Consider the following 26,027-nt stretch of genomic DNA (forward strand, 5'->3'; position numbering starts at 1 on the left):
TTTTGTTTCTGGCCAGCTCAGTGTGTGGTATCAACACTAGTAGGTCCACACACCTGAAAACCTGGAAATACAGCCTATGTCTGTTTATCAGGATAAGTCAGGCTGGAAGTCAGAGACATTGTGGACTGGTGAGAGATCATCAGAACACCAAGAACCTCAGAACCAAGAGCTGACAAAGTGTTGCTGGTCTCCCTGGATGAGAAAAATGGTGCTGAAGTTGCCATTTCCTGTAAAAGTTTAAGATGTTCCAAGGAGTTTCTGATTTGACAAATGAAGTAGTTCAATAAATATCTTTCCAAACTTTGTCAAAACTTAGAACCCCAGAAGCATAAAACAAACACAGATGTTAATTCTTAAACAGAAAGTCTTGATCTGGAAACTCATGTATTTGACATAAATTCCTGAACTTTGCCTATTGAAATACACAAATTGTAACCACTGATAAATATGTGCCCAAAATAAAAGTGAGAGGCAAGTAAATAAAGAACTTTAAAATTCAGTGTGTAAAGGTGCTAAAATGGAAAGACAAAATCAGAAGTTACAGAACAAATATTCACCATTTATAAAACATAATAAACATATATCATAAAACATCAATTTCACCCCATTTTCTACAATTTCTTATGTTTATGGAGGCAATAAACATTATTTGTATTCTAATCATTATAGTGCCTCAGAGATACAATTTCATAACAGCATGGAAGATATTTAGATATGAATTTGTCATATATTTATTTATTTTATTGGCAATGACTTTGATCTTTCTTCTTGTTCATGGCTTGGAAGTTTTACTCCTAAACAATTATTGTGTGGCATTAATAATTCCCTTTTATTTTACTCATATTTATATATGTTTGGTCTTTTAGGAGTGCAGGATAGTTCGACTGGAATATGCACCATGGGTATATAGTAGTATTTATGTATTCTTTTCACTGTGCAACTGTCATTAGTAAATCCCGAATTCCAAAATTTCTTCCAGTTTTGATTTCCAGGTGGTTTCCTCAATGTCATTAGAATTAACATAAAAAGTAATCCATTTAGCACAGTTAGAAGGATATAAAGTTATGTCAAGAGAATGATCAAATAAAAAATATAAATTCTACACTATATTGGAGGAAAATGTATAAAATTATACAAAAATGTGGAGAGTGTTTCAAAGGCAACTCAGAGCAATGACATACTCAGAATCTGATGAAATTCCACTGCAGCAAAAGCCCATCTATACCTTGGAAAAAGTTTCACCTTTGTGAATATCACAGAGAAACTAAGTCCGCTCCTTTTTGATGTTTATGAACGTATTAACTTCACAAGCAGTTCTACTAATTTCCTACTTCTCTTGAGAAATTCTCTCCAAAAGTGTCTCTTTCCTCCCATATTCATCTGTCTCCTTCTAAATATCTCCATATCATCTCCTATTTGCTACCCAGCTGCCCAAATTTTGGAATTCCTGCCAACATTATAATATCCCTTGTTTCTTAGGACATGTTTTGCATTTCCCTTTTGCTTTTCTTTCCATACATCTGCATTCATTTGCTCTTCTATGTCTTCTGGATTGCTTGTACTGAAAATGGTAAATTGCAGTAGGAATTTTACATTCTGGCTACTTTGTTTTGCCCTGTAAAATCTATGGATGTTCACATCTGATGATGGCAGTCTGACTTACATATCTGTGTTTTAGAGAGTATGATGGTCAGTTTCTGTAAGGTAGGGCTTTGCATAATTGAGGAAATCATGTGAATTTTGTAGCTAGCTCAAGCAATTTCTGAAAGCTTGAAAATACTGACATTAAAAACCAGAATAACTATAATAAGTGTAACAAATACATTGAGCATAACAATCGTTAACAAATCTGTTGATCAATAGTATATTTTCTTCTGTGCTAAACATAAAACCCCACTAGCCATAAATGTGAAAAAAAGGGCCAAAGCCCAACTGAAATTTAATGTGGCTGCTGCAGTTAAAGACAATAAAAATTGTTTATATAAATACATTATTAACAAAAGGAGGACTGAGGATAATTTTCATCATTATTGCATGCAGGGGAAAACAGTCACACAGGATGAAAAAAAATAAAGCAGAGGTACTTATGTCTTCTTTGCCTTTGTTTTTAATAACCAGAATAGTTTAGGGTAGCCAGCCCCCTGAGCTAGGAGACAGGGACACGAAGCAGAATGATCCGTAATACCCTATACTCAAAAAGGGAAATGGTCAGCGACCTGCTACACTGTTTACAAGCACATGAGCCTCAGGTCAGATGGATGCATCTAAAGACCCTGAGAGAGGGGTAAGAAGAGGTCACTGAGACTCTTTCAGTCATTTACTAGGGGTCCCAATTCACAGGGAACTAGAAAATGTAACACATACCTAAAAGAAGGGGGAAGGAGGATCTGGGGAACTGCAAGACTTTCAACCTAAACTACAGGACCAGGGAAGGTCATGGAGCAGATGACCTTGAGTACAATGATGCAGCACATGTGGAACAACCAGGAGATCAGGCCCAGGCAGCATGATTTTAAGAAAATCAAATCCTTTACATATCTGACCTGATCTCCTTCTTTGACAAGGTGACCTGCATAGTGAATGAGGAAAAGGCTGTGGGTGTTGTCTACCTGGACCTTAGTAAAGCTTTCGGCACTGGTTCCTACAGCATTCTTTTGGAGAAACTGGCTGCTCATGGCTTGGATGGGCAAGTTGAGGAATCCATTTAGTGCAGGTAGCTCAGTTTGCAAGCTACAGTGCAAGCTGAAAGTTGAGCTTAGGAGGGCAGGAGCCTGAGCTCAAGACCCACCCCCAGGCTGTGAACTGCCAATCCTTTTGTGCAAAGGGTACAGAAACCTGTGGCACTGGCCCGGTAGCAGGAGCCAGGATCCAGATTTCTGCACTTAGACTGTAAGAGTATAAAGCCTAGAGGTTTCTCTGTTTGTGGTCTGTCCCAGAAGCACCCAGCTCAAGCTGTTATTCTGTAATTTTGTTATTGCATCAAGATTTAATTATTTTTAAGGAAAGATATGTCTAGGACTCTGCTATGGGAAACCTGAGCTGAAGCCAGTAAGAAAATCTGGTCTGGCTGTGTGAGATGTAGCTGCAAACAGTGGATGAGTGAATGGTCAGACAGGGAAACTTCCTTAACACATGAACTTCAGTGAGCAAAAATCCATCTGGGTGGCCGGGTCCAGCGATTTGTTGTGAATGGAGTTACATTCAGCTGGCAGACAGCCGCATGAGGCGTTCCTCAGGGATAAGTACTGCATACAGTCCTATTTAATATCTTTACCAATGACCAGTATGAGGGGTGAGTGCGCTTTCAGTACAAGCTGGGAGAGAGTATTATCTGTAGGAGAGTAGGAAGGCTCTGCAGAGGGATCTGGACAGGTTGGATCAGTGGACTGAGAATGAGGTATGAGGCTGCATGGCATTGAACAAGGCCAAGTGCCTTGCTCTGCACTTGGGTCTCAACATTCCCAGGCAGTGCTACAGGCTGGGAGCAGAGCGACTGGAAAACTGCCCAGCAGAAAAGGACCTGGGGGTGCTGGTTGACCGTGGCTGAATATGAGCCAGCGTGTGCCCAGGTGGCCAATGGCATACTAGCTTGGATCAGAAATATTGTGGCCAGCAGTACCACATAAATTACCATCCCTCTGTGTTCAGCACTGGAGGGACCAAACCTTAGATTCTGTTTTCAGTTTTGGCCTCTCACTGCAAGAATAAAATTGAGGTGCTGGAACACATCCAGAGAATGGCAAAGAAGCTGTTGAAGGATCTGGAGCACAAGTCTGATGAGGAGCAGCTGAGGGATCTGGGATTGTTTAGCCTGGAGAAAAGGAGGGTCAGGGGGAACCTCATTGCTCTCTACAACTACATAAAAGGAGGCTGTAGCCAGGTGGTGGTTGGTCTCTTCTCCAAGGGAAGTGCCAATAGTAGAGGAAGAAATGACTTCAAGTTGCATCAAGGCATATTTAGATAAGATATTAGGAAATATTTCTTCACTGAAAGTGTTGTCATGCATTAGAAGAGGCTGCCAGGGAAGTGGTTGGTTCATCATCCTGGGAGGTATTTAAAAGATGTGTGGTATCTAGTGACATACTTAAGTAGTGGGCTTCGCTGCCACAGATTTATGGTTGGACTTGATGATTTTAAATATCTTTTCCAATCTAAGTGACTCTATGATTCTATCTAGCTGAGAGACAGTTTGTGTTTACTGCAAGATTTCAATGAAAATACCAAAAGTCTAGATTAACAGGAAAGATGAACATCTAGAAAATTGTATTTGTCTTAAGTTCAGAGTTTTTGTTGTTTGCTGGAAGAATTTTTTCATGGATAATTTATTTGAATATCAGCCTTTATACAAGGTTTTATTTCCTAGACATTCCTGCTTACTTCAGAGAGAGGCTATATTCAGCATTATATTCAGCATGATAACTCTGAATGTGCAGAATGGAATATTAGCTTCTGTGCATGGTCTTCTGCCTTCTATAAAGAATAAGTTATGTGGGAGAAAAAAATGTAATGACTTTATGTGAAACTGAGAATTAAGCAAAGTGTGTGATGGATGTTTGAACATAGCTAAGAACCAGCTTTCCAAGTTATATGGAACTTTCTTTTCTTAGACTTTACTACAGTGATTTAATAGTATGATACTTTAATGAGCAGAAATGTTCTGAAGCACATAGAAATAGAATGAGTAGTGACAGTTAGCATTCTTTTCAGTACCTAAAGCCATTGTGGATATTAAGCCATTTTCTGGAGTAAAAAAACCTAATCTGCAAAATATGTAAATTATTCTTTGCTGTGAGAATCAATGATCGGCTTACAAAAAAAGCTTGAAATTTTAATGAAATAATCCTACGTATAGAATCTTACAAGTTGAATAAGGCTTAACCTTTACAATTTAATTTCCAAGAAACTGGGTAAAATTCTCTTTGGTATATAGGAAATAATTTTCAGGGACTCACAATGAATTTTCAGGATAATTTGTTATCCTGAATGTTTCTAGATTTTTAAACTCAAGAAATTCTAACAATTTAGAAAGTTCAGCGACCCAACTATTCTATTTAAAGTACATTTCACAAATATTGGAATATGACTCGTAACAATGCAGCATGAATACCAGAATTGATACTTAAATGCATCCAATCTCTTTTTTGATGTTTAACCTTTTATAACTGTTAGTGTTTGGCTAAGGAGCTCATTTTCTATGAGTCTATTAACTACAGCAAGGTGGGTCATTTTCTCTGGCAAAAATCTATTCAAGGTGTCAAAATTCCAAGAGAGAGAGCACAGGTTAAAATCCCATGAGAGCATGGATGTTTAATTACATCAAAGAAGCAGGGCCTGCTAACTACATGAGAGGAAAAGAAAACAATTGAATATATTACATCTTGATTAATATGCTCTGAGATGTTTTGGTCGGAGTGTTCTTCCAGAGCCTTACTGATAAAAGCCCATTTTTTTGCCACTAATCCCAAATCTGAATCTTTTAGAGGTCTTGGAGGATTTCCCTAATGACACAGAGCTGGGATTACTATCTGCAGCCACAACAGCAACAACCAGACTGACCTGGGCTTTTCTGCAGGATAATGCCAGAATTATAATTTGACTGACTTGAAGAATATGTAGAATATACTTTCTATATAGTTATTAGTTTTGATATCAAAATCAATATACAATTGGAGTTTCATAGAGAGCTGATAAACCCTCTTTTTTCCTGACTCATGGAGAGACCGAACCACCAAATCATCAAAGCAGAACTTTTACAGGACAAAGCCACACACATTTCACAGCCCCAAAACAAAGTGATATCATCTTCACTTGTGTTAGACTAACACAGGAGTTTAAGCCTCTGAAAATATGCCAGCTAAAGGAACTAGATTCCCTAAAAGAAAATCATCCTAGGATTTTCTCCTGTTCAAATGAGATGAGGGAACTTTGAATAGAACCCCGAAAAATGCAATACTGTGACAAATTACCAGGCGCCAAACTCAAATAGTTTTTCCTGTATCCCTCATTACTCACAGCAATGAGCAATGACATAATCAGTCAGAGAAATAAACATTAAGAGTAGCTCAAATGGCCTTAGAGAAACTTTAATAAAGGTACTGGTTGGTATTTTATGACAGCTTGCTCATTTAATATTCTAGAACATCTACAAGACCATAGTAACTTATATTGACTCATTTCCATGGCATCTTTCTGAAGGCAATCATATGATTCAAGGCTATGATTAAACCAAGTAGCAAACACAAACAGATATTCTTAACCAACACAAAATAAATGGCCATTGTCCTATATTCTGAGGTGTTGAAGATCACAGAGGAAGCTGGCATGGAAACTTCTACTTCATAAAAGCTGGCTACCCAAAGACTGAAAATTTGCAGAAATTAGTAAAATGTTAATGATTAGTCTAGTCATTCATGTTTTGGGACACCAGTGATTGTAGTTGTTTGTCTATCGAGATCCAAAGCTGCAGTATAAATGCAAAAAAGTAAGCACAGATCTGGATATGTGTGCTCAAAGCAACCCACATCTTTCAAAAAATCAGCAGCTTTATTCTGCCTTGAAAAAAAATCTCTTCTGGTATTCCAAAGTATTTCTAAAATGAGTGTAATACAGAAATCTGTTTCATATTTAGAATATAAAGTGACAGTTGTAAAGTCATTACTTAATAGGATTAAGTACATTTTTTCAATTGCAAATGACATAATCTAAAATCTTAGATATTATAATATTGACTTTGTGTCATTTACATGGCTGGCATAGAATAAAAATGATAGATGTTTCAAGATTTGCATTGGTGAATCTACAAGCAATTAGCTCTAACACTGAAGTTCTCTATATTTGAGGGTATTGACACTGAAATGTAATCAAAGCACAACCTCTGCCTATATACTCTCTAGAAAAATTCAGTGTTCCTTTGGGATTTTATTTTCCCTCTTTCTCAAGTATTCAAAACTTATTTCTGTAGTATGTATAAAGCAACAGTTCATGTTCTCCAAGTACAAGCTGGTCTCAGTAAGGTACTACCAGTTATCTAATGAAAAATGCTCTTGCACTTATTTGAATATATATATATATATATATATATATATATATATATATATATATGTATATATATATATATATATATGGCTGATGAGGACCTAGAAAAACATGGTTTCTTTACTAATGTGATAAAAAATTTTATCTCTCCAAAATCAAAGCAGAATACAGGATTCAACTTAGTATACTTTCTGAAAATCTAGCAACTTTGATGCTGAAATATGTCCTGAGTAGAAGCAGACAACACAGAATGCTGTTCATGTAGCTTGAATGATAAATTCAAAAGCAGTTTAAGAAAATGAATAATGGTAACAAGGTGTGAAGATTTGAGGTTGTTTTTCTCCAGGCAATAGTTAGAAAATTATTTACACTGTGTATCACTCAAGAGCAAATGTCTACATTTTACAACTCTATATAAATCTTAAGAACAAGAGGATTCCCCAATAATAAACCTCAGACTTAACAAGACACTGAGATTAAACAACAATCAAAGATTTATTCATAATTTAGCTCCTCCCTTCTTTTGGCTATATTTCAATCTATAGCAGATTTTCTGCAGTCTGATACTCTGTGACAGCCATCCAAATTAACATCTTGTCTTCCTTTGCCAGTGCCAGAACTTAAAGAGCAGGATGTGTCTTAAAGGAAAACATGCTGGTTTGTGCATTATATGCCTATGGGTGTTTCAATTTTCATGTTATTCTCAGGACTTGTCCAAATATTAGTAACTAGATACAATAATAACAATTAAATATTAAGGCTCATAGAGAAACTCCTGAATTTTATTGAAAAAAGCCCTTAATGCTACAACCAACCATTCAATCCAAGTTTAATGCCATACCTAAAAGCTTAAAAAAATCTTAAATTGTGCTTTATTTCTTAATAATCTGTAGCTCTCTGCATTTGAATTGGGAAAAAGATTATTTTATGCATAATAGTGAATCAAAATTTCAACACATATTGCAGATGTCTTCATGGAAGACTTGCAATTACATCTATATGAAAGTTAATCCTGTAAATTATGCTTAATTTCTAGAATTATGTAGTGGACTTAAGTCATTGAACTGGAAGATTCATTAACAATTCATTAATCTTTCTAAGATGTATTTCCCATGTTTGTCTGATAGACAAAAATTTCAGGGACTTGCATGACACCATTCATTTAATATATAATACTATACCTCCAAAGGTCTTAATTTATTTTTGTTCTAAAAGCCATCACTGGTGAATTGAATTCAATGATTTTACCCTTTTAAATTTTAGACAGATGCAGTGGAATAAATCCAATGCCTTAAAGAAGTAAAATACAATACTTAGTGAAAGTAGGATGAAGGTTGTTTCAAGGAATGGACACCTTGAACCAACTGTGTGGGAGATTGATATTTTTCTCTTTAACTATCCTTGCTAATTAATTGCATCAGTAGCCAGAAAATTCCACATTCTCTGCAGAATGTGAAGCAGAAGCTCAACAGACAAGTTGCTCTCTGAGACAAGTCAAATTCCTCCGGAGAACTTGGCTGCACATGATTATTTACAACACTCCCAGGCTGGCTGGTTGTTTTTGTTCTATTTAATTCAGTCCCCAGTGAGTCAGGATACTGTCACTGTTGCCTGAAATTATAAATTTCATATTGATCAATTATTTTTTAAATGATATTTTAGGTATGACTCTTATAATTAAGCATCTTCCTTTAACAAAAGCAGGCAATTTTACATGTGATGCAGGATTCCAGATATGTACACCCACATTTTCAACCAGCTCTGTATAATCCTTTTTTATACACAATATCTACACACATTTTTGCATTGAAAATTTTTGTGATATCCTTGTATATCGCTGCTGTTGTTGGATGTAGCATCACAACAAAGGTGGCAGTATTTTGGTCCATTTTGCTTGAAGGTAAAAAAGTAGATATAGATATATTTATGTAAATCTGCATAAGGTGTGAGGATTTGATCTCAAAGCCTATATGTGCAGAAAGTGGGATGTAATCTTCCCTTTTTTTGCCAAAGTTCTTAAACAAATGACCTGAGTTCATTCCACCTTTTCTTAGGTATTTAACAGAGACAATTAATTTAGAACCCTGGTACTGAAAGTGTCTCCTATGGAGAGTTACAGACATCTTGACAGAATTATTCATATCTTGCACAAGCTGACTCACTGATTGGAAATTAATATCTTTTTGTATTAATGATAGAGAGAAGCCTAAGGTGAACAGACTCCTAACTTAGGCAACCAGCTAAAGACACAAAATTAGATGAGTGAAATTAAGTTCACCTAATTAATCTCTAGCCATCTAAAGATGTCTCAATCAAAATTGCCTCATACTGTTGTCACAATAATGAGGGCATTTTTAAATCCAGAAATGGATTTAACACAATCTGAAAGAGGTATTTCCATTTTTGAGAATATTTTTTAGCTTTAAAATTCTGACTCTTTTAGTGATTAAAAGGTTGTCTTTTTTTCTTTTGCAATTTCAAAAACATGTATAAGAAAAAGAACAGTGCTTTAGTTGTGGAAGTCCTATCGTTGCCTCCAGTATATATCAGTCATTCAAAAGTCTCTGAGCTGTCAAAGTGATGAAATGAAAGCAGAAGAAAGAGCTAAAAAGAGGAATAGTATCAAGGGACTGAGTGATTTCTCATTTGGAACTGTGGAGTTGAGAGTAAGGTTTAAATACCTGAAAGCAGGAAAAGAAGGACTAATCCTTGATAAGATGTGCATATGTACAGATGATGACAAAAGGATAAAGTCACAGGCAAGAGAACTTTTCTGAGAAGTTGTTCTACAGTACATTTGGTTGACTAGCTCAGGTTACTGGCAGTGCTTGCAACTTCAGTTCTAACATCACAGCCTTTCTTGTTCAAGTTTGCAGGGAAAGTTGAGTTGAACACTAGAAATGTCAGAAAGATTCAAGGCCATTTTCAAGCTTCAATATTATGCTTGACTTTTCAGTACAGGACCCTGTATATGAGCAAGCAACAAATGTTACTATGGATAGTAGTCAAGATACAGAGATATCCTGTTCAAGTTTTTCCCTCCTGCAGTCCTAACTTGAAGTCCATTCACCATTGATTTGTGAGAGGAGATAGTGCAGTGCTAGCTCAGATTGCATGGTTGCTCTAAGAGATGGGTGAATATAAAGAATTTATGCGAGGACCTGCAGTTATTTGCATCTATATTCAAAATCACATTTTAAACTATTTTTTGGAGCATTGTAAGAATTTCCAAACTACCTTTTGCTTACATTTTCCCATAATGATCTGTAGGATAAGGGTTTTTTTAAATACAACTTTTAACTCCAAACTGGCAAAGCACTCACTATGAAACACAGTTCAAAGCAGTTGCAGAAAGGGCCTGAAAGAAAAGAAAAAAACAACCAATCAACCAAAGTAAAACACTTGCAGTAGAGGTTGAAAATATGTGCTTTTATTCCTTACTCTGTTACTCTGAAGCATAAGGGGAAAATCAAAGCAAGTTGTAAGAAAGCAAATCAAAATTCAGCTAACTTTAAACAGCAATTTAAAGCAAGTACTCTCTTCACCCAAGCAGCAGTGTTTCTTCTCTCAAAGACATGTATGAGACTATTTTGGTGTTCTACTGGGTGGCTGATGCTTTATAAAACAGCCATATTATTTTATAATTTCTCTTACAGAGTTTTACAATCTCGTAATTTTAAACAATCAATTCCCTTCTGAAAATACATTCCCTAAATCTTGAATACATTCCCCATTTCTTCATAAGTAGATGATATGGGCTATTCACGACATACTTTTGCTTTCTTGTTTTTAATGTAATAGTTTAGAAACAGAATAAAACAAAATTAAAACCTTTTAACTGGAAAATTTCTGAGACACTAAACTACTATCATCTTCCTATACCTGCATACTTCTCTACAGCAGTAGATTGATGAGAGTTAATTCTAGGGACACAGTCTAATTATATTGTCAGATCTAGCATGTGTCTGTGATTATCTAAGAATTTAAAAACTTATTTACTATTTTCCACATCTTTCCAAATTTAGACCTTATGTAATGGGAAAATAAATGCAGCATAAAGGCTAAAAAAAACCTCCATAGATAGCACGTATTAATGAATTGATTTATTTATTGGAATCTCCTTCTTTTTTTTTTAATGTGCTATTATAAATATTATATCTACCTAAGAAACATTAGAAGAATAGTAGTGTTTTCATTTTGCTTAATAAGAACAATTCCAGGAACACAGTATGTGCAAAGATTACTATTGTTTAATATATGCCTGGGTATTCAGAGTTCCCATTTGCTTGTAAGGATGTAGAAGGCAATAGTTACTATATTCACTATACTCATTATATTCATAAATATAACAGTAAATATAACTATAAAATAATATAAATATAAATATAAATATAAATATAACTAAACTATAAATATAAATATAAATATAAATATAAATATAAATATAAATATAAATATAAATATAAATATAAATATAAATATAAATATAAATATAAATATAAATATATTGGGACATAATATTTAGTTTAGTCAGTGTATTATTAGTCAGTATAGGAGTTTTTTCCCCTAGGTGCTTAAAGACTAAAATACAACTGAGAACTATAGTTTGGGGATCAAAATGCAAATGTAAGATAACAACATTGCATTTTATGTGAGTAACTTGAAAAAAAAAAGGCAGACGTTGAAATTGTATGCATATTGGGATTTCATGTTTTGCTGTTGTTTCCTCTAGGGCACAAGACACAACCCACAGACAAATACTTTTACATCAGGATAATTTTAGCCAAGGGTGAAAATATATATATAACTGCAAACAGTGAATATTCATTCAGGAAAACCATTTGAGTGAAAACAAGATAAAATACAAAATGCCCTGCTTAATGCTCTGTAACTTTAGGCTCCAGTGAAGAATTTAAGTGCTTGGGGAGTGGTAATAAGTCAAGATGGGCAGGACTTTAAGGAACTGTTAGATATATTCCATAATTCAGGAGACCACTGCAGCAGTCTCTAAAGTAGTGATGAAAGTGCAAAGCAATCAGTCTCAATGAGAAAACTCTTATCTCCTGGGAAAGTCCTTGCCTATTTCTTGCCTGCTACAGGTGTGAAGTCAAGGATTTTTCTCACAGTCTGACTTTCTAATTGGCACCCTTAGTAACTTCCCGAGTCAATCAAAGTTTACTGTCCTCCAAGATCACTAGATCACATCTTTCCTTGACTATTGAGAGCAATCTGTAAACCTGACCACTTCTCCCTAACAGCTCCCAGCTGTGCAAACTCACTCCCTCCCAAAAAAGGGCATCTGCCAGGCTCAATCTGCCCACAAATCCAAGCTTTGGCAGACCCTCTGTTGAAGTCTTTTCTCAAGGATATCATACAATAAGAAAAATCAATACCTTTAATTGGTGGGTGTGTCTGTGTTTTGTGTTTTCATGCTTGCCTATAAGACAAATTCTTACCTCTACCAAGAAATCAGAAGTTACTTTCCTCATCTCTTTCTAATTCCTTTACTGGTAGGTGCAATGGCATTGTCTAACAGGGAATTGGTTTCTCCTGCAGTACAAATTTTCTTCTGTGATTCGAGTTTTTCTTTTGCTTTGCAGCATTTATAATACAAATCTCCAATCTGCATATTTGCAGATTTTGCCTCATGCATTTTGTTGGTACATTTAACACTTTTGATTTATTGTTTTCACCTTTGATATAGTCTGCATCTTGAATAAATCTATTTTTCTTTTCTGATTTGGATGTTTTTATGAGCCAAAATATTGCCTGTAACGGATGTTCATTCTTTGAATTACAAAGGAAAGTGTATTTATTCTCTGCATTGTCATGCAAGCTTTCTCTGCAAAAAGGCTTTTCTTTCCCTTCTCCTTTTCTTGTTTAGCTGAGATGAACTCTTGATAAATTAACACTTATATGCAAACAACCTCAGGAAAAAAACCTCAACAAACAATTATGATTAGACTTTTGGGATCAAGAATTAATAAATGAAATTACTTCAGTTTATTTTTAATATTTATGAAGATGCAATCTGTTTGTTAGAGTGCTTAGGATGTAGCAGAAAATTAACAAAATGTGAAAATGGTTGGGAACTTAAATTACTAGCCATAATTACAATGTGACTTTGCATTCTCATGAAAGGAGTAGGAGACTGCAGAGGAGCCCATGGGGCCTTTTATCCTCAGCTAAATGCTCCTGCTGAACTCCTTGCTATGTCCTTAAGGGATGTGTTATCCCACTGCTAGGTGTGCACACAGTTACTGAATGGTTCAAGATCTAGACTACTGTGCTCATGTTTACTAGTCTCTTGCAAGAAGGATCCTATTTTTCTCCTTTACACAGACATTTTATGACATAATTTATTACCTTTTATTCACAAATATAGCTTCCATTTTTTTCCTAAGCAATATTCACATACCATTATAGTCTTCCTTAGACAACAGCAATAAAAAAGAGATTTTAAAAATCCCCAAACCCCAGAGCATTGGTTTTTCACATTCAGCTCATTATAAATGCACAAACCATACAATTATCTTGTCAGTAGGTGTGTGCATTTCACAGAGGAAAGTACCTCACATTCCACAAGGCAGGGCTTTAAGTGCAGAGAGGCTGTCCCAGGAATCCTTACATCTATGCCCAGCATAAATAAAGGACATTCACAAGCCATTCTTCTTTCACTCAGCCTTGCTATAGGACTTCACTACGAGTGCACACATTTAACCCTATATGTTCTCAAGCTCTTTTGATGGTATTGTATACGTTATATCTGTGGAATATATGTGTGTGGAACTACGCTACTTAAAGGGTGAAATATGAAGAAGTGAGAAGGTAAGGTTAGACCTCTAAACCCTGTTGTTCCTTGAAAAAAGTTTAGGAATCTCCATAACTTGAGTATTAGGGAAAAAAAAAAAACCAAAACAAACCAACAAGCCACCAACTTGCAATGAAAACTTGATAGTATTCTTTATAAATATTGCAGCAAGTATTTAAAGTAATTTAAATTTTACTATGAAACAGATTAGTGATTCTACTCTAAGTCCAAATCTCAAAGTATTCTGAACACATGCTCAACTATCATTGCATTTCTTGTAAAAAAAAAAAAGAGACAGCATGATTAATGACTTTAATGATTTAAAAGAAAAAATTACCAAAAAATCCTACAAATTACAAGTAATTAAGGACAAATACTAGTCCTAAAAGAAATAGCAATATATTTTTCTAAGTGTTTAGATGACTGAAGGTACAGACTTAATTTTTTTCATGTACTCGTGCAGTGTCCATGAGTAATTTGCTAAGGTCATAAGTCAACAGCTTGGTATGCTGTTAAATACAAAGAGTGAAAAAAAATATTGGTATAATCATGCAATGGAAGGAAATTCTGGTTCTGGCTTTAAAACACAGCCTCTGAAAAACATTTGTATTATTGTCTCTGATAGAGTTTAGAGTTTTTCTACATGATATTTTCTATTGCTCCCACCAAAAATGTTATTGCAAATTAGCTAGTTTGGTGGAATTATGCCAGCTGTGACTTTTGACACTTCTTCTACATGTCTGTAAAATATAGTTTAATAACAGAGCTGCATACAGTGTACCAAACAAGACATTGATTATTTAACTGAAGATTTTATATGACTTGCTATTGTTTGTAGTAGTAGGGATTCTGAACTGTCATTTGAGATTACTTCTCAAGCACATTGGTCACTACAAAATTTTCTTACACTCCAGTTGGGGTACTCAGTGTTCCAGATTAGGTTCCCTTATAGCAGCAATATATATCGCTGAAAATTGAATTGACTGCTTCTCAGGGGGGGAAAAAAAGGGAACACCAAAACCCAACAAACACACACACACATCATCCCCCGCAAAAAACCAACAAACCAACAAACCAAAAAAACTCCAGCAAACCCCTCCTTCCATTGGGATAAAATATTTAATTGAAATTATTGAAATTAAAGTCTTCTTACCCTATTATTATGCTGTCTAGAAAAGCTTAGAAAAAATGTTATAGACAGTGAAAAACTGGAGTGAGCTCTTATTTGCATCAAAAAGCTGCCTTGTCTATAAAGTCATACAGGTTTACAGCCTGCCAAGTCTTGTAGGAATGACAAGGAAGAATAACAAATACTTAACTAATGAAGTGCTTGGATATTAAAAGGCCTGAAAAAAGAAAATAATGAAAAAGAGATGACTAAGAGTGAGGCAATTTTAAGGCCATATTTGAGTTCAGTATTCCTAAAACAATCAAGAGTAATTTCTTCTGTTCTTTCCATCTTTGTCATTTACATAGTTTTCAAATTCCCATGGAGTATATGTAATTGGTATGGAAAGGGCTGACAGGAATTATAATATCAAATAATTTATTTTGCATGCTCCTGGATTTTTCCTGTAATTAGTAAACGGTGGGATCAAGTGGTGGTATAATGATATGTATTTAACTTTTATGTCTGATTAAAACTTACTTTTATTTGGACTCTTCCAAGAAACCAAATTCACTAGAACATATAAGTGGTTTTCTTTGTATTTCTTCTGTTCTAGACCAATAGGATACTATGACAAAACAAGTGCCATTGTTTATCTCCATCTTCCATGGAGACCTAAGCAGTAACTCCTATTTTTATATTTCCTTTATCTGTTTATTCCACCATTACACAGTAGAAGCTCTGAGTATCATCAGCGCTTACCAGCCTTCATTAGATCATAGCAGCACAAGGATGTAGTTTACATTCTCTAGTTATTTTAGGAGTTGCTTGACTTGCTGAATGTACCTCATTTGTCCATCCAGCATGGGATTCATCCAATCTGATGTAAGCATCTGCAATACACATCTGTCTATGCCTGACACAGAAGTGTATATTCTCTTTCTAGCTAAAAGAGAGAAACAAGTGTTTCTAGAATGCAGTTCACCACTGCTTAATGTACATTTCCAAATTAGGTCAGATGAATCACACCTTAAAAATTGATGTACTTCTCTGTTGTCTGTTTAGCAATTGTTTGGTGACTGGTTCAGATACAGATAAATGGTAAGCTCTAGTCTCTTCCCAAATGTACCAAGGCTTGTTTACCTTATTATTTGGAAAAAGAAATCCCACTGATCTAATTTTTAATGCCATTATTTTGTAAAATAAATTAGTGATAATTAATGACATTTAAATTGCTGACTGTCTGTTTGATTGGTCATTGTGTTAGGTCCAGGATTGATATATGGGAAGAAAGATGTTCAATAGGCAATTGCATAGCCTAATTAAAGACATAAATAGGTATAAATTAGAGTGTAAGTTTATAAATGTTCCTTGATAGGCCCTCTCCTGAGAGTACTGCTTTCTGTGGGATAGCTGCTTCCAGCTAACTTTTCCAAAGCTGGTATAAAATTTGCTCTTTAAAAAGAAAGAAGTTACATCATGACAATATCATTGTTTTAAAAATAATTTAGAAGTTAGGTACATAACTGGTTAGATTTAATAAGTTCTTTGAAAACCCACAGATTAAAAACAAAATTGAATCTGGGTGCCCAAAGTAATAGATGATTTGGTAATGGATATTGCTATTTTCTAGAAAAGCAGAGAACATTAAAAATTGGTTAAAGAGTTATTGCCTATTCCTGGCACATGTAATTGGGGACCCAAAAAGGAAGGGATCTCTCCTGGACCTGACACTTAGAAACAGAGAAGAATCGGTTAGCACGTGAAAGTCAGAGACAGCCTTGACTGCAGTGCTGATGCTCAAGATCCTAAAAGGAGGGAGTAGTGCAAAAGGCAGATATGCAATCCTGTCTTTTTGGAGAGAAGACTTTGGTCTCTTCAGGGACCTGACTGAGAATCCCATGGCACACAGTCTGAGAGAGAAGAGACGTTCAGGAGAGCTGGTTGATATTCAAGGATCACTTCCTCCAAACTTAAGAAAGAGTCATACAGACAAGTAGGAAATAAAGACATCATGTGGGCTGAAAGGATGAGCAAGGGGGTTTTAACTGAACTTGCAATATCAGATTAGAAACCAGGGGCAAGTGAAGTAGTTGACAGTTGCTGTCCAGTCTTGCAGGGACAGGGCCTAGGACGCCAAGAGCTGGCTTTCCTGGAGCTGAATCTAGCAAAGACAACAAGGATTCTACAAGTATATATAAAAATAGCAAGAGGGAAAACAGTAACCCTCTGCTGAATGGGGCATGGAATTTGGTGACAGATAACATGGAACATGCAGAGGTACTCAAAGGCTTTTCTGCTTCCATTTTATCAGTAAGAATTCAGGAGCAAAAAGCACCTAAGATCACAGGGAAAGTCTGGAGCACGGAAGGCTTCCTTACCCTCAGTGAAAAAGGATATCAGGGAGTACTTAAACTAACTGGATATATATTGGAGGTTGTGAAGTTTCTGTTCAAGAAGATATTAAAAATCTGATTGGACATGTTCAACTTGCTCCAAATGAGCTCTCTTGAGAAGAGGTTTGTGCTAGATGATCTCAAGAGGTGCCTTCCAACCTAAACAATTACATGTTTCTGTTATTCCAGCTATAAACATCAGATTTTAGGGAAGGTGAGGTGGATAAAATAAACTTATGTTTGAACCAAAGCTAAACTGATAATGCAAAGAGTTCAGGGCTTCCACAAAGCCACATCTAGACATAATATTTAATCTAAATTTGCTGGACCTGACCTATGTAGGTTTGTGACACAGTCAATGAAGGACTTCTGGTCCTTTTTTTGGATCTAACCCAGAAAACTTTCTTCAAAGCCTGAATGACAGATGAGAGAAAATCTTTGAGCACAGTTTTCTCATTAAGCACCAAGCTGACAGAGTTTAAGTTCAGAAATATTAGTCTAATATTCTTTTATCTGCATACATACATTTTAACAGGACATTTGGCCTTTTTCATTCCCCCAGTTCTTTAATAAATATTGAACTTCACAGGAACAGTGAAGGGCTGTTCTGATTGTGAGAAAAGAGCAACACTGAGAGAGTAGCTCTATAAATTGAATCTCTCTCAGATTGTTTTATACATATGATATCAGGAGCAGAATGATTGACTTTGAAAAAAGAAAAAAATATAGAAGCCCCTTCAAAATAGCATTCCCTTGCTATTTTAAATTATATGAAAACTCTTGCTTTTAGTTAAGTAAGAAACATGATTCAATTTTAAAGGTATGCAGTGAAAATGACTAAAAACCAGAAGTTATATTTTACATTGCATTTTTTTCCCCATTTAAAAATATTATAATTTTTCATTAGTATTTCACTTTTCATTGTTATTACATCTGGCTTTTCTTATTGGGGAAAAAATAGACAAGAAACACTTGAAAACAAAACAAAACATTTGTTTTGAGTATTTCTGAAACAATTGTACAGTGAAATATGCATCCATCAACCTAATACTTTTGCAGTCATAATCATCCCAATAGTTTTACATTATTATGGTGCCTTTATGCGGTGGTCTGTGTGCATATTTTTTATTTAAAATTGTAATTTTTTTTTCCCACAACAGCTCTCAAATTATTTTAAATTCCCAGTTTTATATTTTTTGTCTTTCACATTTTGTGGGGTGGGATTTACTGGCCCAGTGACAGTGGTAGAGCTGAATAGGGAGTTTAAGTAGTTTAAAATTGAACTCACAAGTTAGCTGTGAAGAAGAAAATGAAGTTGAGAAAAACATGAGTATCTTTAATTATTTAATGGATTTGGTTTTGACCTCTTTGATATAGCAGACATGAATTTTTTTAAAGGATGAGAGTGCTTCATACTGACTCTTATAAAGAAGACAACTAGAGAAGAAAGCAAACCAGTATTCATAAATGCAAAATTTACTTGTTGGTCTGTTGCTGGCTGGCAGTCAAGAACCCACACAGCCTAGTTTCCACTGCACTGGCATGGGTCCTCCAGAGAATGTAGTTCCTTTGGGGTTTATCTATGGACTATGGCCCCTCCTGGGGTGTTACCAGTTCCACTGTGGATCACCTCCTGCAGCTGTGGTTGCACTATTTTTAATTGGTGCTCTCTCTCCTTTCCTAAATATGTTTTCACAGAGGTGCCACCAGACTGACAGATGGGCTCAGCTGTATCCTGTGGTGAATTCATTGAAAGTGTCTGGAACCAACTGCAAAAGTAAGAGCCCAATCAGTAACTGATTACTGAGTTACAGAATTTAAGAGTCAAAAGGGGATGGATCAGAACAAGGTGCAGTAAGAAGAGAGGGAAGATAGAGTAGAAAGCATATGAGAGAACAAAAAGACATTATTTACTGTTAAAGTAGTGAAGCACTGGAACAAGTGGCTGCCCCATCCCTGAAAGTGTTCAAGGCCAGGCTGGATGGGACTCTGAGCAACATTTGATCTGGTGGAAGGTGTATGTGCCAACAGCAGGAGGGTTGGAAGTAGATGATCTTTACAGTGCCTTCCAACCCAAGCCTTTCTATGACGTGATCTATAAATGCTGCTGAGCCTAACTCCTAATCCTTCCAAAAGGAAGTTGTTGTATGCAGAGCTTCATAAATAGCTGTGCAACATGGTAAAGGGTTTCTGAGTAGGCACAGAATGAAATACGAAGGAGGTAATGTACCAAAGCGTCCTCTGTTTAGTCCACTTGTGGAGTTGAATATCTCTGAATTGTGTTGCAGAATATCAGCAGACTGGTGAATAGCTGTCTAGAGATTCCCCATTGGAAATAAACTCCAATTGTATGTATCAGTAAAGGTCTGTGTGCCTCTATCCTCTTGAAGTCCAGTGTTCATTAATCCTCCTAAATCTGTGAACCTGAAAAAAACAGAAGAGATCTGAGTGCAAAAAAGATATTTTTTGTATTATTAGAAACACAGGTCCCACATCTTACCAGCTGAAAAAGCTGGTATTCAAACTGCTATCTCATTTTTTGAGAAAATGCAGTCTATCGAAACTGCTGCTTTTTCAACACTCCCACTGAATCTGTGTCACTCTGCAGTAAAGAACACATGCTGCACAGAGAGAGCTGATGCCTTAGAGGGACATCCCAGCATGAGAGGATATTGAAGTATGAGGTGTCAAGCAAGAAAGATTTACTACATAGCCCAGATAGGATATAGGATACTAAGGAAGGTCTCCTGAGAATAAAATGATCTTTTAGATCCAGTATTTCAGAACCACTTATTGTCAGACACAAAAATAACTTCTGATTATCAACCCTTGTGTTGGTAATTTTCAATTGCTGAGAAAAAAAATTACTGTTTAAAACTTCTTCACATACCTTATTTATTGAAGAAGGGTTTCAACTCTGATGAGGCCTTATGCTTCTCCCTTATTTCAACCTCATTTTTATTTATTGCTAAACAGTGTTCAGGACATGCTCAGAATCTAACAGAACTTTGCATTTATTAGTAGGTAAACTCCATAATATCACTTGTAAACTCTTAAATAAAAATCAACCCTGTGTCATATCAGAAGCTACACAACAAAACAATGAGTCCATATGATGTTCATAATACCCTCTCAAACACAACACTCAGAGTTGTGCAAAGCTGCTTAAAATAAAGATTTGTATATCATGGAAAGCACATGAATTATTTTGTGTTTGCTCTTGAATCAAGTTGACAAGACTACAAAAACTACTTCTCTTTTTTCCTACCATATCTAGTAATGTCTATTGCACACTTAAAAAACTAGTAGAAATTATCACTTTCCACAATAATTTCCCCTCAATCTTCTGCCTATGTTGTACTAATCAGGTCACTGCACAGAATACTACAATGTTTCTACCATGCATCAAGTTAATAAGGGCAGAGTTGGAGCAACAACTCTTACATTTACCTCAGACGAACCTATGAAAATGTTCCACTGTTGTATAATCATTCTAGACTGGCAAAAAACCCTAGGAGTTGTGCAAATACATATTCCGCCTATTAACATTTAAGCACAGCAATGATACTCCAAAGATGCAATGGACAAATGTTATGCTAAGCAGATTCAACTGCATGTTCAAGAACTCTTTTGAAAGCCTCTTATGCAGCTGCACAGTTTAGAAAAGTAATACAATTAAGTAGAGCAACTGACGTTTTTCAGTCTGTCTACCAAATTTTACTTTTCAGAATTAAGATGCCCTAAAAGTGCTTGAAATCTCAAAAATTTAATGTTTTGCCAATTACCAAATGAAATGACAAATAGCTAAGTAGAGCTATTTAAATGTCCTAAACTGACAGGCTAAATTTCGGTCTGAAGCTGCAGAAATATTAACGTCATCTGAAGAGCATTAATGAAGAGAATGTCAGCGGAATTTCAGCTAGAGTGGTGGTGTCAACAGCAGTTTAATGATCTTTCTAGTGTGGCCACTTCAAAATTAATACTACTGTAATTTTAATTAATATAGTTTCAGATTTGTTTTTAAAATTTAAGTGAGCATACTTATTATTTAAAACTCCCTTGTACCTATACCTTAAAATATGATTTTTTAAAATATGTTTCTAGATCACTTTTCTTCCACAGTCTCTACTGCAGTAAGTGCAGGTAATTTCATAGTTTCTTTTTCATTATCACATGTGAAATGTCTATGGATGGTGCTCTATTGATTTTAGCAGTTTTGCACCTTTGACTAAATTTTCCTCTTGTTCAAAATTCGATTTTCTTTCCTCCATTACTGATGAACAGTTTACCTTTCAGAGATGGAGAAAGGAATAGAGTTGGGATTTCAGCTCTGACAAAGAAAATGGTTAAATGTTTGTGTTATCACACATAAAATGAGTCTACCTTGTGAAAATATTACATTTTTGTAGTGACAAAACAGATGACTAGAGCAACTCAGTCTTCTGAAGAAACAGGCAATTCCTTCCATATTGTTTATTTCCTGTACTGACCTTCAATGCAATTGAAATTAAGCAGGTAGGTCCTATCTGTCCTATAGGAATAATATTCTGGGAGGCTTACTGTCTTTCCATAGCCTATAAAATAACTCCTCCCTATTATAGTTGCAAATATTCCTGATATAGTCCAAAGTACACTCATCGCTGTGTAAATAATTTGTAAAATGCTGTTGAATAACTTTGGATAAATTTCATCCTGTAAGCTTTTTGTCCCTGTCCCCCTTCATTTTCTGCTCAATATTTTTCTTCATGGCAGTTACTTTTGTAGCTTTTTACTAGTCTGCTTTCATGGTGAAAGTAATGGAACTTCTCATCTGTCATACCCATTCCTGCAGCTTTATCAGCTGAAATGTCTCTGTTACAGAGTACACTAGCAGCTCATTGGCAGTTGCAGGAAAACTAATCTCAGCCTTGAGTGAATACACCTAGTAATACACAAAACTTGGAGAGAAAAGTGTAGATTGTACAGAAAAAGAGACAAAGACAAGCACCAGAAAGCCTATATAGCTGTAACACTTTTCTAAGCAGTATGCCTAATTTCTGAAACAATTAATTTTTAAGTACGATTTGTAGGAATTTTGGTTTGGTTCAGGTTAATATGTCACAGCTGGGTATCTCACTGCCTGCCACAAGTTGCCATCAGCCCTGAGATTCCCATTGTTGTATGTACATCTCTTGGCCAAGGCATCTTTGCCTGTGGCCTGTCACAGCTCAGGCTCAGCCCAGGAAATGGCTCACACCACTGCACACCACCTTGGGGCACACTTGTGCTTAGTGACACTGACCTTTTATGGCAGACACTGAGGAAGAAGGGATTTAACTCTCTTCTCCACTGGAAAAGTGCCACAATGATGTCATCAGGGTTGGTCAATGGCAGCTATTAACAATTTCCATTATCTTCAGATGAAGTTGGCTCATATTTAGTATCATTTGCTTACTCCTTACAGGCACCAGACCAATGAATCCATCCCAAAGGACTTTACTTCCAGTTACCTGTTTCTACATTACCATACCTACTTGTGACGAAATCTCCCTTATGGGAATTCCTCAATAATTGTTGGTTGGGGTCTATCAATCTTCTCTGCAGTGTTATCCTTACTTTTGTTATCTTTCTGAGCCTTAACATAAGCAAACAGTGTACTTTGATGTATCTACATTTCCTTAGTATCTTCCACATCAAAGTACTTTGTTATTCTCATATCAGATTCTAGTACAATGTGAATAAATCCTGTAATAATTTTAACTAGTCTTGTGTAGGTTTTTATTCTTTGATTTAATTTATTTATTAGAAATACCCTCCAAACATGCTGAATTTTGTCCGTTTCTGTCACTTCCCTTCTACAATGTTTTTTACATCTTCTTTGTTTTTAGTCTCCCTTGCCTTCTCCAGATCATTTGCATTATTCATAGTTTGAATGCCTTAAATATTTTTACCTGCTTACCTAGAAATACTACATTTTATTACACTCTATGCTCCTCTTTCTAATTACTAACATGAATTCTGCTTGTAGCTTCTGATGTAATACAAATTTTCAATCTGTTTCATAAACTGGAGTTTCTCACAGAACTGTCTCCCTTAACCATAAATTTCTTTCAAATTTTGATTTTATAAAGAGAAATATTTTTTGTTGTTGAATCTCTAAGAAATTATTTGTGCTGAAGACTGAAGGTTATGAAGGGTATGTATCAGAGGTGGGCATGTAATGACTAGTTTATGTGATTAAAGGCACATGTCCATGAACACAAAGCTTTGAGTCCAGAGGAGCAATGACAGTTGGGGGAGCTTCAGGAACCTCATCAGAGCTAAGGGAGACTGCGGTGGCTCCTCACCAGGAGGGTCACAGGGGAGCCTCAGCTCATGCCCCCAGGGTGACCACCAACTTAATCCTTCTATCAGAGGGAGGTGATAACAGCCTTTGGAAATATAGGAGGCATTACTAGATGTCAGGAAGAGCCTTATGTCAGGAAGAGCCTTCTAAAATCAAAGGCAAGGAAAGTTTCAAAGAATCTGTCTTGTCCTCTCATTACACTCCATTTCTATTTTCCCAGGTGCAGGGATCTCTGTCCCATATGCACATGTCTGGGGATTTGAGTGAAGCAGCAGGAGTCTCAGGGCCTGTGTGTCTGGGGTGGGAGCAGCTGGAGCTATCACAAAAGGGGTTCATTGTGTTCAGGTGTGTGCTTCAGTGTGTAATCACTGGTGTACATCAATATGGACTAGCAATAAGTAGAAGAGGTTCAGCAGCTGGGTATCAGAGTGGCCCCAGAGGCTGGGCTGGATCCTGGTGAGACCAGGGAGTCTGAAATTTGGTTACCTCAGGGACCGGAGGGTCCATGCCAGGTACTGGAGAAACCACAGAGTCTGAGGTGGCCATAGAGGGGCCATGGAACCAGGGTGGGTTCATAGTTTTGAAGCAGGTAGTGCAGCATGGCTTTCATATGCCTGTGTGTGAGGCAGCTGGGCCAGGGGTCTAGGGCCAGCTAACGAAGAAGCTGAGTGTGCAAGGATGGTTGCTGGAGCAATCTGCACTCTGTGTGGGAATGTGTCAGCATGTCTTTGCATACAGGCTAGAGTACCAGCAACTGGAGTGGGGCTGTGGTCTAGGAGGCTTCGGTTCAGGTGCCAGCAGCTGGGAAGGCTGAGATCCAGGGCAGCTACTGGGCAGCCTGAGTGCCTGAGCCCAGCTGAGTCATTCTGTGCTGTTTATGATTCCTGGGTGCTGTAGTTTCTGCCTGTTTTGATCTGCATGTGTACAGGGGTGCATACATGTATGCATGTCCTGGGTGCATGTGTGCATGTGCACCTATTGGGAAGCTGGCCTTGGAGGCACAAAGCTGCAGGATCTTCCCTCTGTCAGGCTGCCAGATTAGGCAGTTCCTCAAAGTATCATCTGAGAACAGCATGTTCTGAGTAGGATTTGCAAAAACTCTTAGCGCATGGTTGAATGAATGGGAGATTTATCATTTGCTTCAACAGGCCTGGATTCCAACAAAGCAAGTCTTAAGAGCATAAACATTCCCTGAATCAAATAATTTTTCAAACTAATTAAAAAAAAAAAAACAACAAACCCTGTCTCTGAAAATATACTGTGTTTTCAAGATGTGCAGTCTCTCACATTTACACCCTGTTCTGTTACACTGTTTTGGACTTTCCTCTCAGACCTATTTTACAAGCTGTATATAAGAGAAAAATTCTTTACTTAACCCAGCATATCTATGAAAATAATCAGTTCCTCTATATTTTTCATTAACTCTTGACAAAAAGTGTATAGTAATTAAACAGGATAATAACAGGAGCTGTGGTTTTAACAGGAATTTTGGTACTCTTTACACTGTGTTTATGCCATATGAACACCACTAGTATTCTCAGATATTCCAAGTTATATATTTTCCTTTACTTTGTTTTTATCAGCACTAGAGGATATATTGAGAAATTAGATCATTGTTTTTTTCAGCAAAGATTAAAAAATAATTACTCTCCATTCTCTGGAGAACATGAAAATTCTTTATTGAATCATAGGATCATAAAATATTTCAAATTGTAAGGGACTCATAAGGATAATGAGGTCCAACTCCCTGCTTTCTCAGGATTGCCTAGAATTAGAAACTAAAAATATCATCCAGTCACTCCTTGAATTCTGGCAGGCTTGCTGCCATGGCCACTTTCCTGGGGAGCCTGTTCCAGTGACTAACCAACCTTCAGAGGTGTTGGCATTGTTCAGTGCATCTATAGATGGCACACCTAAACATAGAAAATCAAATTATATATTAATCAGATCTTTTACAGTGTTGAATATTGCAACACTCAGTTTTTCATGACTGACAATTTTAAGAGATACTTCTCTCTCTTTTCATGCACATATATATGCATGTATTCTCCTTAAGGATTACAGTACTCCAAATGATTATTTAATTTACTTATTTAACTATATAAGATGTCAGTCTAGTTGCAGGTATTCTTGGAGACTTCCATTTTCTGTCAATATGGCAGAGGCTTGGTATGTGAAAAAAATTCCTAGTTCTAGAACCTCAGAAATATAAGTTCAGAACAACTGTTTTGTTTAAAGGTTCTTTATGTTTTCCATTTATACTTTGAAATATGTACATAACTACTGGTGTGTGTGTATTTTTGTTCATTACTTGGAATAACTGCATGAAATAATGACAAATCTGCAATTTAA

At 36.2% G+C, this 26,027-nt stretch overlaps 1 long non-coding RNA gene across 2 annotated transcripts in view; it reads left to right on the forward strand.

Moving 5' to 3' along the window:
- LOC144246323 (uncharacterized) overlaps positions 1-26,027 on the forward strand; it is a 166,133-nt gene that overhangs the window by 78,980 nt on the left and 61,126 nt on the right. For both annotated transcript variants that reach the window (XR_013340013.1, XR_013340012.1), the window contains exon 2: positions 19,049-19,127. This is a non-coding gene — a long non-coding RNA (uncharacterized LOC144246323). The remainder of the gene's footprint in view (positions 1-19,048; positions 19,128-26,027) is intronic.

The sequence above is a fragment of the Lonchura striata genome, chromosome 5, assembly GCF_046129695.1.
Source record: "Lonchura striata isolate bLonStr1 chromosome 5, bLonStr1.mat, whole genome shotgun sequence".
NCBI classification, from domain to species: domain Eukaryota; kingdom Metazoa; phylum Chordata; class Aves; order Passeriformes; family Estrildidae; genus Lonchura; species Lonchura striata.